Raw genomic sequence first — 14675 nt, forward strand, 5'->3', positions numbered from 1 at the left:
AGTAGACCAAGTGGGTTTAGCCATGATGGTGTTTGATAAATCTGGAATTAGACCATCTGCTAGTAGACCAAGTGGGTTTAGCCATGATGGTGTTTGATAAATCTGGAATTAGACCATCTGCTAGTAGACCAAGTGAAAACAAACCAGATTGAAATAGGATAGTCCATGGTTTGTGTTTAATCCATTGCAAATGACAATTAAAATATTAAAGAGTACGTACTTCTTACAAGACTAGTTGAGCAGTGCTTGTTGCTTTGACTATGCTGGTGAAGAGAGTCTATTTTTAGGCTTGTGTGTACATATTGTTAATTACTTGCACATTAAAATGTTTGATTCTCAGATTGGCAAAGAAACTTGAACACATTAACAGTAGGCCTATGTTTAGTTGAGGTTTTTATTTTTTTAATCAATTAGGATTTTGTGTGTTCTTATCTCTGCAAGTTATCGATAACAATTTCTTTGAAAAAGTCTGATACAGTAGTTACTCAATCTAGATTTGTTTCTAAGATAGACTATATAGGGAAAGGTGGCAAAATAGATATGAGGGAGCACAGAGAATCAGTGAGAGAGAGGAAGAGAAAGAGAGAGAGAGAGAAAGAGAGAAATGAAGAAGGAGAGGTAGAGGTGGGGGGTGAAGAGATGAGATTTCAAAGAATACATGTAGGCTAACCAAAATGAAAATAGGACAGAGAAAGTAAAAAGTGTAATAGGAAAATGAGAGAGGGAGATTTGATAACTTACATGTACATGTATAATCAATTTAATTTCAGTAGTGCATTTGAAATAATAGTTAAAAAATAGTTTGACTGATTTCATTAGAAATATGACATGTAAAATAGATTGTTTTCATGACTCTTAAAAAAGTGCACAAAATCAATCTTCCTTTACAAATAATCTCTTGCATTTTGTTTATCAGGTAGCTTGTGAGACTCTCAATAAATCATTTAACTAATTTTGTTTATATTTTATTTTAAACTTATTAGTAGTTATGTGTGATACATTGATTGAGATGTCTTTTCAATTGCTTGGAATAGTAATTTGAATTATATTTCATTTGAGTCAGGCTCAGTGGTCATTTCAGGGTTTTTTTTTTTTTTGGGGGGGGGTGATAAAGTAGGTTTTGGTCTGATAAATTGTATTGTGGATGGGGTTTTAATTAATGCATTCACTTTATATGCATATGTACAGTAATATTTTGTCTTTTTTTTTCAATATCAAATTTCCTTTGTATCGCAATGTAAACTATTTTAATGTTTTTTATGGATCCCATGGAAGAACACAGTAATTATGTTAATGACTCTGAAATGGGCAATCCTTTTGACCATTTTATCTATTCAGCATTTTGCAATTAATTTTGTTTATTTCAATTGATGCCATCTATGTTGTTTATTTATGTTTCATATTTGTGTTTTTAATAATTGGAAAATAAACAAACAAACAAACAATCAAGGTGTCCTGTTTCAAAAAATTGCAATTTCATGTTTTTGTAGACATAACAAGAAGACAAACAAACAATTAATTGTTAATTGAGGCTAGAGTTGTTAGGAAATTCTATTCTACCATACTGTAGGTCATTAAGAGGCTGAAACAATGTTGAGTATCAGGAAATGATCATTCAAAAATAGTCTTGATTCCAAATTCTTACTTTATAAGAATTGTATTTTTTTTTGGTGTTATTAACGTTTTCAGATTGAATATGATATTAAAAAAGAAAATCAATGTTATGTATGACAATATCATTATCAATATGAATACTGACCCAGGATTTAAAAAAGTAAGAGATGTTGATTATTACAGAATTTAGACCCAAGCATATCATGGCCGTGCGGGTGCACCGACGTAATCGAGCGGTTGCCGTCGAACAACTTAGGTAAAAAATTGAACTCGTTGGATCGAAGGCTGTCGAGCGCACAAAGGCTGGTTGCCGGCTGCGGGCCGCTAACAGATCGGTCGATGATCTTGCGGCAAATTCAAGATTGGCCAGGCGATTACTTAAAAATAGGCTGGTGGCCGATGGGAGACCGTCTGGGAATCGGTGGGTCATCTGCCTTTCACTGCTTGGATGCCAAACATAAAAGTTCCCAGATTTGGCCTTGAGTAATGGGTAATCAACAGGGCTCTGCTCGGTGGCGACCAGCATGCTACTTATCGGTCGGTCGCCGCTTTGAATTGTGACTGAAGCCTAAAACACATAGCCTCTACATGACCTTTATATAGCCAGCAATAGTAACAAACCCTTATATCTATCGGTGGAGGAATATCACATCTGAATCAGATTTGAAATGTTATTAGCACAATAAACAGATGAAGCTTGGAATTAGGCTACACTGATAAAGGAAATCAATCTTACGATCAAGAGGAAAAAGGCAATAGATAAGAGTGATGTATTGGAAAAAGAAATGTTTATAGATCTATACTGAGGACACTTGTTAATGAGTTTAACAGATAAGGAAGATGTTTAAAGCTGATATGGAATTTTTTTTATTTTTGTAGGAAGAATATCTGTTTCCCTTTATCATTTTATTGGATCCTATTTTTCTGTGTTTTCTTTTTTCGTCAAGAATACAACTTAGAGAACTTCCAATCACAATTTTCTGTTTATGTACTGTGCATTAGGATGTGGACAGGTTGTGAATTTTACATACAATACATACTTGTATCTTTTTGTGGAATGAATTTTTAACAGAGAACAAGTGTGTGATTCATGACTGATGTCAGTTTAATGATGGACAGTGTGTAATTGGAAAACATTCTCAAAAGATGCAATAAATAAAGATGAATAAAAATATAAAACTATTTATTTTTTATGTTGTGAAATTTACTTATTTGTCCATTTTGTTGTTGTCGCTTTTCCATATTTTCAATTTATGCTGTGTATTTATGGTACATGCTAGTGGGAATAAATAGAGGATTAAATAGCAATCAGCTTTTAATGGCTCCTCATCTTGTACCCCATTTCTTCCCTTTTCTCCATCTTTTCTTTTTTTTTCCTTTTGAAATTTTATTGTTAGGAATGCTAAAAAGAATAGTTGTACCAAAAAACATTGATTATTAGATCTTTATTTTCTGCTTTATAGCAAACATTTGAATTTACACATATAATAAAATAAAATAATCGAAATTTTACATTCTGAACAGTTTGGTAGATTACATCAGGGTACATGTTATGATTGTGTGATTTATGGCCAATTTATCTAGAGTTGATTTACACCCTCCCCCACCACTGTACAGTGCGTATAAAAAAGTTAACACTTAAAAAAAACTTTCCGCTTGAATGAGCATCACTTACTCTTGAAAACTTCGTGAAAAACGATTTGCGCAGAACTTGAAAAAAGTTTTAAAATATATGAATAAAAGTAGACGTTTATCGTGAAAAACACATGGAATTTGGCTTGAAAGATTGATTTGAAAATATATTTTACCTTTGTAACTTGTTTCCTTGCCCAAAACACTTTATAGAGCGCCACTGTACGCCTCCCCTTCCCGCACACCAAAGCCATCGTGATGATATCTGCCTAACACTGAGCTTAGGCTTGATTTTTGTTTTGTTAATAATTTTCAAGCTTAGGAAAAGTGTGGAGAACAAGTATTAAATGAAATATGAAATGTTGTCCCACTTTAGATGATAAAAACTTAATGAAAGAATGCTGGAGATGTCTGAAGTAAACTTTTGTTCCCATTCAGTTATATCCTCGGATCCAGCTGCCACAAATAAGATAAAGGCTGTGTTTACCTAGGGTTAAAATGCTAATTTGGGTGGCAAAGTTGTTCCAAAATGTTTAAATGTATCTGTTTTATTTCAATTTGCTAAAATTGCAAAAGAAATGTACCACACGGTCAGTTTGTTTAGCCTTTTTTCCTTGACACAGTGTGAAAATGAGCATTTCTGCGCAAACCCATTTCTCCGACCTTTACAAAAATGGACGGAGCTCACTGAAGTGTAACATTCTTTCAAAGTGTAAACTTTTTATTGATACGCACTGTACAGTGCGTCCCACAAAAAACGAAACCGAGATTTATCGATGATTTATCATAACTTAATCACAAATACAATAGACAAATTACCTACCATTGTAAAGCTTAGAATCTCCTCTCTCATCTGAAATTACTTAGATTATTTCTCATTCACGCATGAGTGAGCAAAAACAATTTGAAGAGGGGATACCAAAAAGTCATTTGGCGGGCTGTATCTGGGTTTTACAAAAAAAAACACATTTTAAAAAGCTCAATATCTACTCTTTAATTTGATACCTCAATTACAGAAAATGGTCAAGAAATAACAAAGTTCTGGTTATTTGAAATGAGGCTTGAATTTCAATAATTTCATAAAATGAAGAGGTTTTACAGGCTAGCGTTCAAACTCACTCGACACTCCGTTTTGTTGACGATCAGCCATGCATGAAGTCGTTTGTTAATCATGCGATAGCTTCTGTGGGAAACCGGCGAAAACACGTTTATTTTATGAAATTATGGATATACAAGCATTGTTTCGAGGGAACGTAACTTTTTTACTTCTTGACTATTTTTTGTGATTAAGGTATCAAATAAAAGAGCAGATATTGAACTTTTTAGGCATGTGATTTTCTTTTTGAAATTCAGATACCCCCCGCCTAATGAGTTTTTGGCATCCTTTTTTCAAATTGTCTTTGCTCACTCATGCATGAATGGGGAATAATCTTAGTAATATCAGATGAAAGAGGAGATTCTAATAGACCTTTCATAAACCCAATAAAACCCAATTATGCGGCTAATAGCAGCATAATTTGGTCGTAAATTCAGAGGAGGACAAGAGTTATCCGCATTATTCTGATGCTGCTATTATCCGCATAATAGCGGCATCGGGACAAGATTTTGAGTTTATGAACGTATTTCCAAATAATGCGGATAATTGCCATGGTGCGGTCACAAGGTCACCCTTTTCCAACACAACCGCATCGGAGGGGGCGTGTCCAGTTGTCATTACGATTATCCGCCTTTTTCAGGACTGGCGCTCGTAAAAATAATGCGGATAATTTTCGGAGTTTGTGAATGCAATTTTTATTGAATTATCCGCATTACTCTTAGGCGGCTAATTGGAGGATAGGTTTTATTGGGTTTATGAAAGGGGTATTTGGTAGGTCATTTGTCTATTGTATTTGTGATTAAGTTATGATAAATCATCGCTTAATCTCGGTTTCGTTTTTTCTGGGACGCACTGTATAGTCCAAAAAGCAGGGTCCATGTTTCATACCATGGAAATCTTGATTATGATTGGCTGATGAGCCTGTTCCCATGGTGACAAAGTTACAAGTCAGCAGAAGATCAGCTTTGACTTTGACAAACCTAATCTTAATGTAGTACATGTATAATATTAAGAAGTTATCATTTCATTATGTGCCAGATAAAATGCCATTTCCATGTCAAAACTAAAACGTATACAGAGGTCAAGTCTGGTTTGCTAAACTCTTTTTTTTTGTTATTGTTGTTGTATTCTTCCTAGAAAAGGTAATAAAAAGGACAAAATATCAGCTGATACATGTACTTGTATGTGAATGTCCACATCCATTGTAGCAATTAGCCATGCATTAACTGTGTCATCAATGCGCAGTACTTTTGCAAAAACTTGCGCAGACAGGATGTGCAAAACCACTGTACACTGGAATTTTCGTAGTTTAATTGTGATTGCTTGGACACAGCTTAATTGACTGATCACAAAAATAAGACAAATAATGTTCTTATTTTCTTTGAGAATTCCTTACACTTTTATTGTCTCAAATTCCACTTTTCTGCTTGAGAAAATACAAACGGTTATATCCCCTTTAGATATATATATATATAGAGCTCTTAAATTGATGGATCATTACTGTTAAAAGCAAACATTTGAAAATAAAAGTACAGGAAATGGACACAATTCGGTTCCTGTTTACACCATATTCAGCTAGTTTCATTTTGGATACATTTAAGTGTTGGAAGAAAGTGAGTCATTAGTCTGAATGATGATCAATTATATCCAGTATTTGAAACTGTTCATGCCTACTCTCTGAATTTCAAGGATTTAAGAAAAAGAAAAGAAATCCAGATCGGCTGTAATAGTGACCAGCCAAATGTAAGATTTAGATCTAAACCCTGTGGATTTGAGATGTTTGGAGATTTAAAAGTTAATCCTTGGCTGGTCACTTTTCATGGTTGATTTGGATTTATTTTTAGTCCCTGAAAGTTTAGAGCGTAATCTGATAATTTTTCTTTATTTCTTTATATATATATATATATATATATATATATATATATAGTGACTTTATTCATTGGAGTTGTTCGGAAAATTTTGATGAGTTTCCTTTTTACCTGGCTCTGTATCGTAGAAAGACTTGTGATTGATTAGAATCAATCTCATTTTAAGATTGTTGAAGATTTGTGATCAATCATTGATTTCAACCCAATTGAGTCTAACACATAGGCCCAAATGTGCAGTTTGTGCACTTCTGTTTTAGCACATTAAAATGTAGTCTACCTTTTCAATATTTGCAGATAAATAATCATTATTGTTACACAATACAATTTCCTTTGCCTCACAGTGGAAATAATTCTGAAAAGAAAAGGTAAAAAGTATAACACAGATTATAAGCAACATTTCATCCTTGGTGTAAAACAAAATCACAAGATTATTATCACTCATACATGTAATTTATTGTGATTTATTATGTACCGTTGTGATGTTCAGTTTCGTACAAGCTAACAAATTATTTTCATCATGGAAATTAGTAAATTTAATTTTATGATTAACACCTTGTCAGTTCTTTTTTTTATTCTTTAAATACAAATAAGATATTAAAGTGTCATAAATATGTTAAAATTTATAAAAGCCCAAAGGTATTTCTGCATCATCATCAGTCATGCTAGAGAAAAAAACAACACAAAAACAACAAACACCAATGAAATGAAAAATGTTTGAATTCTTAATAATTTTGTATGGGTACCTATAAACAAGTTTATTATCTATAAAACAGTTCAGTTCTCCTTATCCCAAGATTAAATACACGTATGAACCCGGCCTTTCATAATTTGCTTTTAACACGGTCGGCCTGGACACGTTATGTCACCTGTTTGCCTTTCAAATGGATGAAGTGCTTTAGCAAATTGACTAGATTCAAAGCAATGGATTAATCATCAAAGAAGATGGAGTTGTTTGCCGCTGGTATAAAAAGCAATGAATAACGGAGAAGAATGAATGCTGCTGTGTGGCGGGACCATGAAATTTTCATCCCTCTCTGTCAGTTTTAGTTCTCTCTCCATCTCTTGGTTCATTTTATCTGACTAGTGTCTTGGTCTGAGTAGTGAGGCCGTACTCATCTTTGGTGTGTGAGGCGATATGAAGTTTTATAAAGGGATCATTGGACTGTTGAAATATTGTTTTTTATCTGGTGTGAAACTGTAAAGTTTAGGCCATTATCATCACTGAATCACATTTCTTTTGGTAACTTGATTCGCTGTTTACTTGCAAAATGCAAACCAAGAGTGAAACCAAAGAATGTTTTGTGGGAAAAACGTCAACTTACTTTAGTTTAAAGCATTTTTTTGGTCAATGTCAATGAATACATCAGAATTTTCATTTGTTTTATGACTTTATAAAAGGGCCATTATTTTTTAGTGATTTTTTTTTATACATGTAGAAGCTCCAAGGTAAAATAGGCCTATACATGTAGATGTGCAGTACAATTAGGTCATGTGTTAGGGTTAACCCTAGGTTTTTTTTCATATTCTCATAAAAAGCTTTGCGTTTTGATAAGTCCCTCATTTTCATTTTCACATGTTAAACTACATAACATGTATGACTTGTAATTTTCAGTTGTTTGATTATCAAAATGTGTTTTGAAACTACAGTACGACTTGTTTAGTTACTGATCACTTTTATTTGTAACTGAAGTATTTATTATGATGTCTATTCTGTTTTGTATATTATGTATGTATATCTACATGTATGTTTGTTGTTATACCTGAAAATGAAAATGAAATGAATAAATTGAATTGAATCAAAGATTTTATAAGCTTTTATCCAGTGATAGAGCGCTGTGTAACATATTTCATTGATTTTTTTTATCATTCCCTTTAATATTAAATGTGAAAACAGGTTTAATTAGTGCCTGATTGCAGGCATTTCATTATTCCAGGGGGATAGCTTGGTAGATTATATGCAGGTGCATCTTCAAGGGAGGGGGTGGGGGCAGAAGATGCAGGGGCACCCCATAAAATTTGAAAATATAATGGTTCACCCCCATAGGAGTTCTTCACTGATTGCACGTCCTGTAAAATGAGCGATGACCATTTTTGGGGGTTGCTAATCAAGCTTTTCAGGAGATGGAATGCCCTTCATTTGGACTGATGTGATTTTTGTTATCATTCTTAGGGGCTTGTTAAATTATTTAGACAGTTTCGTACCCCGTCAAAGTCTAACCGCGCCTGATATGCATGCTTGTTACATCTTTTTTTTTTGGCTCTAAGTATTTTGCCAAAATATGTTGTTTGCTGCTTCCATCAATATTCTCCATATGAATTAGACCTTAATCTAAACTACTAAAGACATTTAGAACTTCATTTATCAAGTGAATCTACTGTAGTGTAAACATCATTTATTAATCTCTCTTTTTCTCTTTCTCTTTTCTTCCATCTCTCTCTAACAGATTCTTGGAACAGTCGATATAAAGAAACTGAATGCTTCAGAGTCCCTCAATCATATGAACACATAGGAGATGCATGCTTAACTACTTATAACCTTAATGGAATAATGGATCAGTGATGAATGTTGAGGCAACCGTCAACAAACAAATCGTCTTCAGCCAGCCAACCAAACACAGACAAGCACATAAATTCTCGTCAGGTCTGAAAATGGGTGCCGAAGGATGAACGCACGTTTGAAGAAGGGTCGGAATGCAACGGGATGTGGTTTAGACTTGGAAGGAACAACCAAGAATTCATGTCATTGCACCGAAGTCCAGGTGGCGCTGTTTTGAGATGTTTCAATGAGCTTTAGGTTGGAGACTCCAGAACTTTGCTTTGTCATTGCTTGCACCAATGAGATCAATTGTTGCAGGAGACGATGCCAGAGGTAGCAATGTGATGGTCGGTATCAACAACGTGTGTGGAGGGACTGTTTCCCCGACCTTGGAGAAGTAACTCTTGAGCCCTGACCTCATAAATTGTTCGATTCTGGAGAACTTTGTGGATTATACTGAAACAGTTGGTGTTTTGAACCAGGTTGGAGGACACCAGAAGGGCGTAGCTTGGCTTGGGAAGGTTCAGCTGCTCAGTCACCACCTGGGTCAGTGAAAGGGAAGACGGACAACCAATAGAAGAAGGTAATATCAGGATGATTTCAAATTCAAATTCATATTCATTCCTACTTATTCCCAACCATGTAGTGTTCCTATTGAATAGGAACATTTCTCTTTTGGGACAGGAAAATTGCCTTTTTAATCTATGTGTTCCTTTTTCTGTCTCACTTTTTGATGTAGTATAAAAGAGGAAATTGAGAACTTTGCAATTTCTAGAATTTTTTTTATTAAATTTTCCTATTTCTTGGTCATCAGATATTTATCCCTACATAAAGTGATGCAAAATAATTAGGCCTAAAATAGAGTGTACGAATATTATCAACTGAATGGATGCGTGGTGAAGAGAGAGAGAAAGAAACAAGGAAAATGGATGAGAAAGATTCATGAAATGAGAAGGCATACAGCCAGGCTAGACACACGTACAATTCCAATAAAAATGATGTCATTACCTTTCAAAGAATCAAACAATGACTCCAAAAGAAAATTAGCTACGTCACAAAATCTATTCAATATTCCATCATTAACCTGTGAAAAGATGACGGCATCAGTGAAAAGGAAGAAAAGGAAAGAGTTATGTGGGTTTTGCTTTTCTGTTTGGGTGCTGCTATTTGCCATGCCTTCCTGTATAGTCCTTGGTCATGTAGGCGGAACTTAGAAGTGATATACGATGGTTGGTAGGTCGTAAAATGCTTTGCTAAGGGTGATTCACTGTGTTGGTTTAGTGATGGTGAAAGCAGTCCGTTGAGAAACAGTGATAGGAAAGCAGCCGCAGTATCTAGTTGGTATCTCCTAAGGAAAATCTATCAGTGATAATATTGCACCATGATGGAGAATGTAAGTTTTCCTCTTTTAAGTTTCAGAGCAGTTTTTATGTTATGTCTATAAAATGGGATTGTTATTTGCTTTGAATTGCTTAAATTTGTTTTATTATTCTTTCTCTTTTGCAGCATCATTGTATTTGCACTGATGGTGTGTATCGGTGATCAAGATTGTGTCCTCTTTTGATCTATGTTGTCTATCTGTCGTCAGTTGACCTTTCAAAATTTGTTTCTCAAAATAAAATCATTTTGAGGACAACTCAGGAAAAGCACTATATTAGAACATGGATCCCACTCTCCATTATTAGAATTAGGATAAATATAGGCCTACATACAAGTTATTAGTTGCAAACTTTTCTTGCCATCCTCTCCTGAATTTAATGTTTACAAGACAATATGAGGTTTCTACGCAATTCTACCATTCACATATAAATACAACTTTTATGAGCATTGATGTCCTTTATTTTTGTTGGATAAAATAGGTTTAAACGGCTGTAGATCAATCTAATTTTAATGTTTGTTGGGTAATTTAATGTTAGTCATCGCCTCATTCAGTTGGTTTCCATTAACAGCTTAATTGATCGTTACTTGGTTTATCAGTTGGATTGTGTTTAAGTACAGTGTATTGGTCATTGGTTGTCATGGAAGTGTGTGGACCAGGGTATTTCCTAATGCCACATGCATAGTATGGTTAATATAATTTTGAGTTGTGTATTACCCAAATTTCCCTCTCCCCCAAGTAAATAAATACATACTGTAAATTATAAAAAAATAAAAACTTGATAAAAAGTTATAAAAAAATAAATGAAAAAAAAAAGATAGATAAATATATAAAATCAATGAAATAAACAAATAAAAATGAAATAAAATGAAATGAAAAATGAAAAATAAAATAAACAAATCAATGAAAAAATAAAAATGGAAAGAAATAATCACAATTTTTTTCAATATTTAGATTATTCTTATTTATTAAGCCATGATGAAATCCTTTAAAATAGTGTCCCATAATGTGTCTGTGTGTGTGTGTGCATGTACACAGTGTGGAACGCAATAATAACTTATCTTCTTATGATTTGATTGGAAAATCACATTTGGACATTTCATTGAAATTAATTCATTTTAGGATGAGCAGAAAGTTACACGTATACATGCTTTTAATAATTTAATGATTGTTTTTAGAACTGTTCAAGAAATAATTCAAAATCATGTATTAGAAATATAAATTTTCCTAGTTCATATTGCTTTTGATCAACAAATATAAATCTCTTTCGAATCGAAACTACCAGGCCTAATATACAATGGATAAACCTATGTACTTTGTATGTATTTAATTAAAATCATATCATTATTCGTGTCTTTACATTTGTTTTTGTAATGATTAGTAAAAAGTTACGTAATAATGAATAAAACACAGTAATAAATACAACTTCCTTAGGCTTCATTTTGTGCTACAGTCAGAAAAAAGCTTAAAGGAGAATGAAACCCTTGAAACCAGCTGAATCCACATCAAAGAGAAAAATAAAAGAAACATATTGTTGAAAGTTTTAGGAAAATTGAATGAATAATAAGAAAGTTATGAGCATTTGAATATTGAGATCACTAATGCCATGTAGATCCTCCCATTGGCAATGCAACCAAGATCTGTGATGTCACACACGTACAACTCCCTCATTACTTTAGTACTTATTTCACTTTAATATATTCTCACTTTTATAGAGTCTATCACAAGGTGAGGTGTTCTCTTTATGAGAGGACAAGTACAGAGGTTTCACAACATTATATCAATGATGAATCGTTTGTCATATGATTAGAATGAGCAAAACGAGATGTTTTGGGGTACATTTTCAGTGTCCAAAAGGGGAGATTTGTTCATCTGTGACATCATAGATCTTGGTCGCATTGCCAATGGGAGGATCTCCATAGCATTAGTGATCTCCACATTCAAATGCTCATAACTCTTCTATTGCTAGTCCTATTTTACTCAAACTTTTGTTGATCTTACTCTTTTATTTTTCTGCTTTCACAAAAGCTAACTTGCTCCAAGAGTTTCATTCTCCTTTAAAACTATGGAAAATTGGGAAGTTGATTTAACCTAGGTTTGATTCATAATTAGAATTTATTGTAATTACATTTTGTTTGTTCATTTTCTTGAGTCTGTTTCATAAAAGTTCCATCTATGGAAACTATTAGTAGACCTTGATTTTAATTGCCTGCAGAGACTAGCTACCATGGTATATGTAGTTGCCATATTCTGACATTGATAAAATTACAACAGTTTTTGTAAAGTATATAAAGCTGTTTATATGAAATCGGCCCCAGACATGTGAACATATCCTTTTCCTTTGTTTTCTTTTTATATGTTCAGGTATATGTCTGCAGACAACCTCTGAGAGTGAAGGTAGAGAGGAGCAAACCCTATAAAATGTCGGGTAAGAAATTGAGAAGAAAATGATCATTTTTCTGTAAACAGAAAATCAACAGTATGGGGAATGGTTTGAGGCTCTTAGAGAGAATGTGGCATGTGCCGTTAAATATTGCTGATGAGGGTCAAGATTTTAGGCGCATCTCGAACTTATGTTTTTATCTCCCCCTTCTCCCCTTCCCTTTTAAAGACCTTTTTTCTCCACTTCTCTTTCTCTTCGGTTATTGTTGTAAGGTATTTGAAAGGTAAACATATATTTTCTCACCCACAATTTATGATATCATATCAAATCAATACACTCAAATGAGACTTTGCTAGCCTACCCCCTTTCCCCTCCCCATGGACCTTTGCCCTCCCCTGGCCCATTGCCCCCTCCCTTCTCTTCCAGTCCCCCTCTCCTTCTCCCCCTTTGGCTACTGTAAAAGGGGGATAGTTATTTTCCAGCTCATATTAATCATTTCAAATCAACTCAAATTTAATTCAATAGAATAATTATTTGTTGACCTTCTTTAAAAAAAATAAACTTTTGGTAAATTTCATTTGACATACATACAGGTAGACTTGTATACCTGTATCAGGGAGTTGGCAGGATCCTACCTGTATAAAATATTTAGCTATAAACCAGAAGGGCTATGTGTGTTGTACCTGCTGGTCTTTGGTCTAAAGACAGACCAGGGTAATAATATCCAAGTCCTTTAGAAACGCACACAGAGTTTGTATATCATATTATATGTCCTATACAAGAACTGTGTATGATCATTATTAATACCACAGAGTACAGAGGGTCAAATGATCGGTAACCTAAGCCCACCTGTTCATCAATATATTAAACAGTTTTGGAAAACTTGGGGGAGATAAGTCAAGAAATAAATATTGTGTAGTGGAGAATGGTACCTGATGGTATTATCAAAGGAATTTTTGCACATTATAGGAGGGCTTTTATTGAATTTGAACAGCCTAACAGCTGTGTACAGATGGGGGGGGGTGGCTTTGGGGGCGCTTGCCCTCCCCCCCCCCCCATTTTTCACGACCAAGAAAAAAAAAGAAAAGAAAAGAAAAGGAAAGAGGAAAGGTAGAAATATGATATCATTTACTAAATATTATGCCAAAATCTATTACAAGATTGGATCATATTTGTAATAAAAAATTTCAATATTTGCTCGCTGGCATGCAAATTTTAAAGAAATTTTGTCCGATTCGCCATATCTAGCCCCCCAAAAATTTTTGGCTCATTTCGCCACTCCACCCTAATTAGATTTTGTGAATAGATTATGGTGGTTAGTCTATCAGAAGATGATGACATTTTGCAAAGCAGTGTGCAGAAGGTATGACTGATCTACATGTACTTTGTGTTCATGGGAGAAAGGATATTATTTTTCATTTTTAAATTTGTCACATGTTTCAAAGCAAAATTGCTCTCACTGAAAATTGGGTCATTGCATAACATTAACTTTAATTCAAGCCTTACATCATCCTCAGCTTTATTGCGATATTATTCTAGTTTCTGAACCCAAAAATTCATATTTCGCAGTCCTCTTCACCCTGATGATATTAATACTCCTAAGTCTTTCAAGAAATCAACTTACAAGGATTTCTCACCGGAAAAACATTCTTGTCACCAAATATTGAATAATGAAATTTGTCTGTAAACAAGCTTATGGTGTCAGTGAACCCTGTTTTGAGGTAAACCTAAAGTTCCTCAAACTTTCCTTTGTATCCTTTTCTTGGAATTTGTTTGTAATGCCCAAAAAATGAATATTTGAACTCTTTTTGAACCGTGGAGGACCCCAGCAAGAGATCTTGAGAGGCTATCTAAATACGGCTTTATTGTTGTTTTTTCCGAGTTCTTTCTAGGCCTACATCGATTATTACATATTGTTGTCACATAGCATCACATGCAGAGGTACTCTCGGTATCACAGGGATTTGTGGTTCATCCAGATCGGCTGTGGTTAATCAGTCCAGTCAAGCTTTGGAGTTAATTTTATTTCTAAGGATAAATACGCAGGACATCATAATAATGTTTGAAAACTGTTTAGCATTCCTCTGAATTATAAATCAATAAGAATTATTCTGCTCAACTCTGTTTGTCCAAGGACCAAGCAAATATCTTGATTTATAATCTGAACCT

The 14675-nt window shown here is 34.0% G+C and overlaps 1 long non-coding RNA gene across 2 annotated transcripts; it reads left to right on the forward strand.

Moving 5' to 3' along the window:
• The first annotated feature begins 7311 nt into the window (after positions 1 to 7311).
• Positions 7312 to 13577, forward strand: LOC135156134 (uncharacterized). 2 transcript variants are annotated; one of them, XR_010295275.1, is made up of 3 exons: positions 7312 to 7331; positions 8655 to 9329; positions 12489 to 13577. It is a non-coding gene; the product is annotated as an uncharacterized LOC135156134 (long non-coding RNA). The 2 variants fall into 2 exon arrangements; XR_010295274.1 differs by lacking the exon at positions 7312 to 7331 and adding an exon at positions 7366 to 7450.
• Positions 13578 to 14675: the final 1098 nt, after the last annotated feature.

The sequence above is a fragment of the Lytechinus pictus genome, chromosome 12, assembly GCF_037042905.1.
Source record: "Lytechinus pictus isolate F3 Inbred chromosome 12, Lp3.0, whole genome shotgun sequence".
NCBI lineage: Eukaryota > Metazoa > Echinodermata > Echinoidea > Temnopleuroida > Toxopneustidae > Lytechinus > Lytechinus pictus.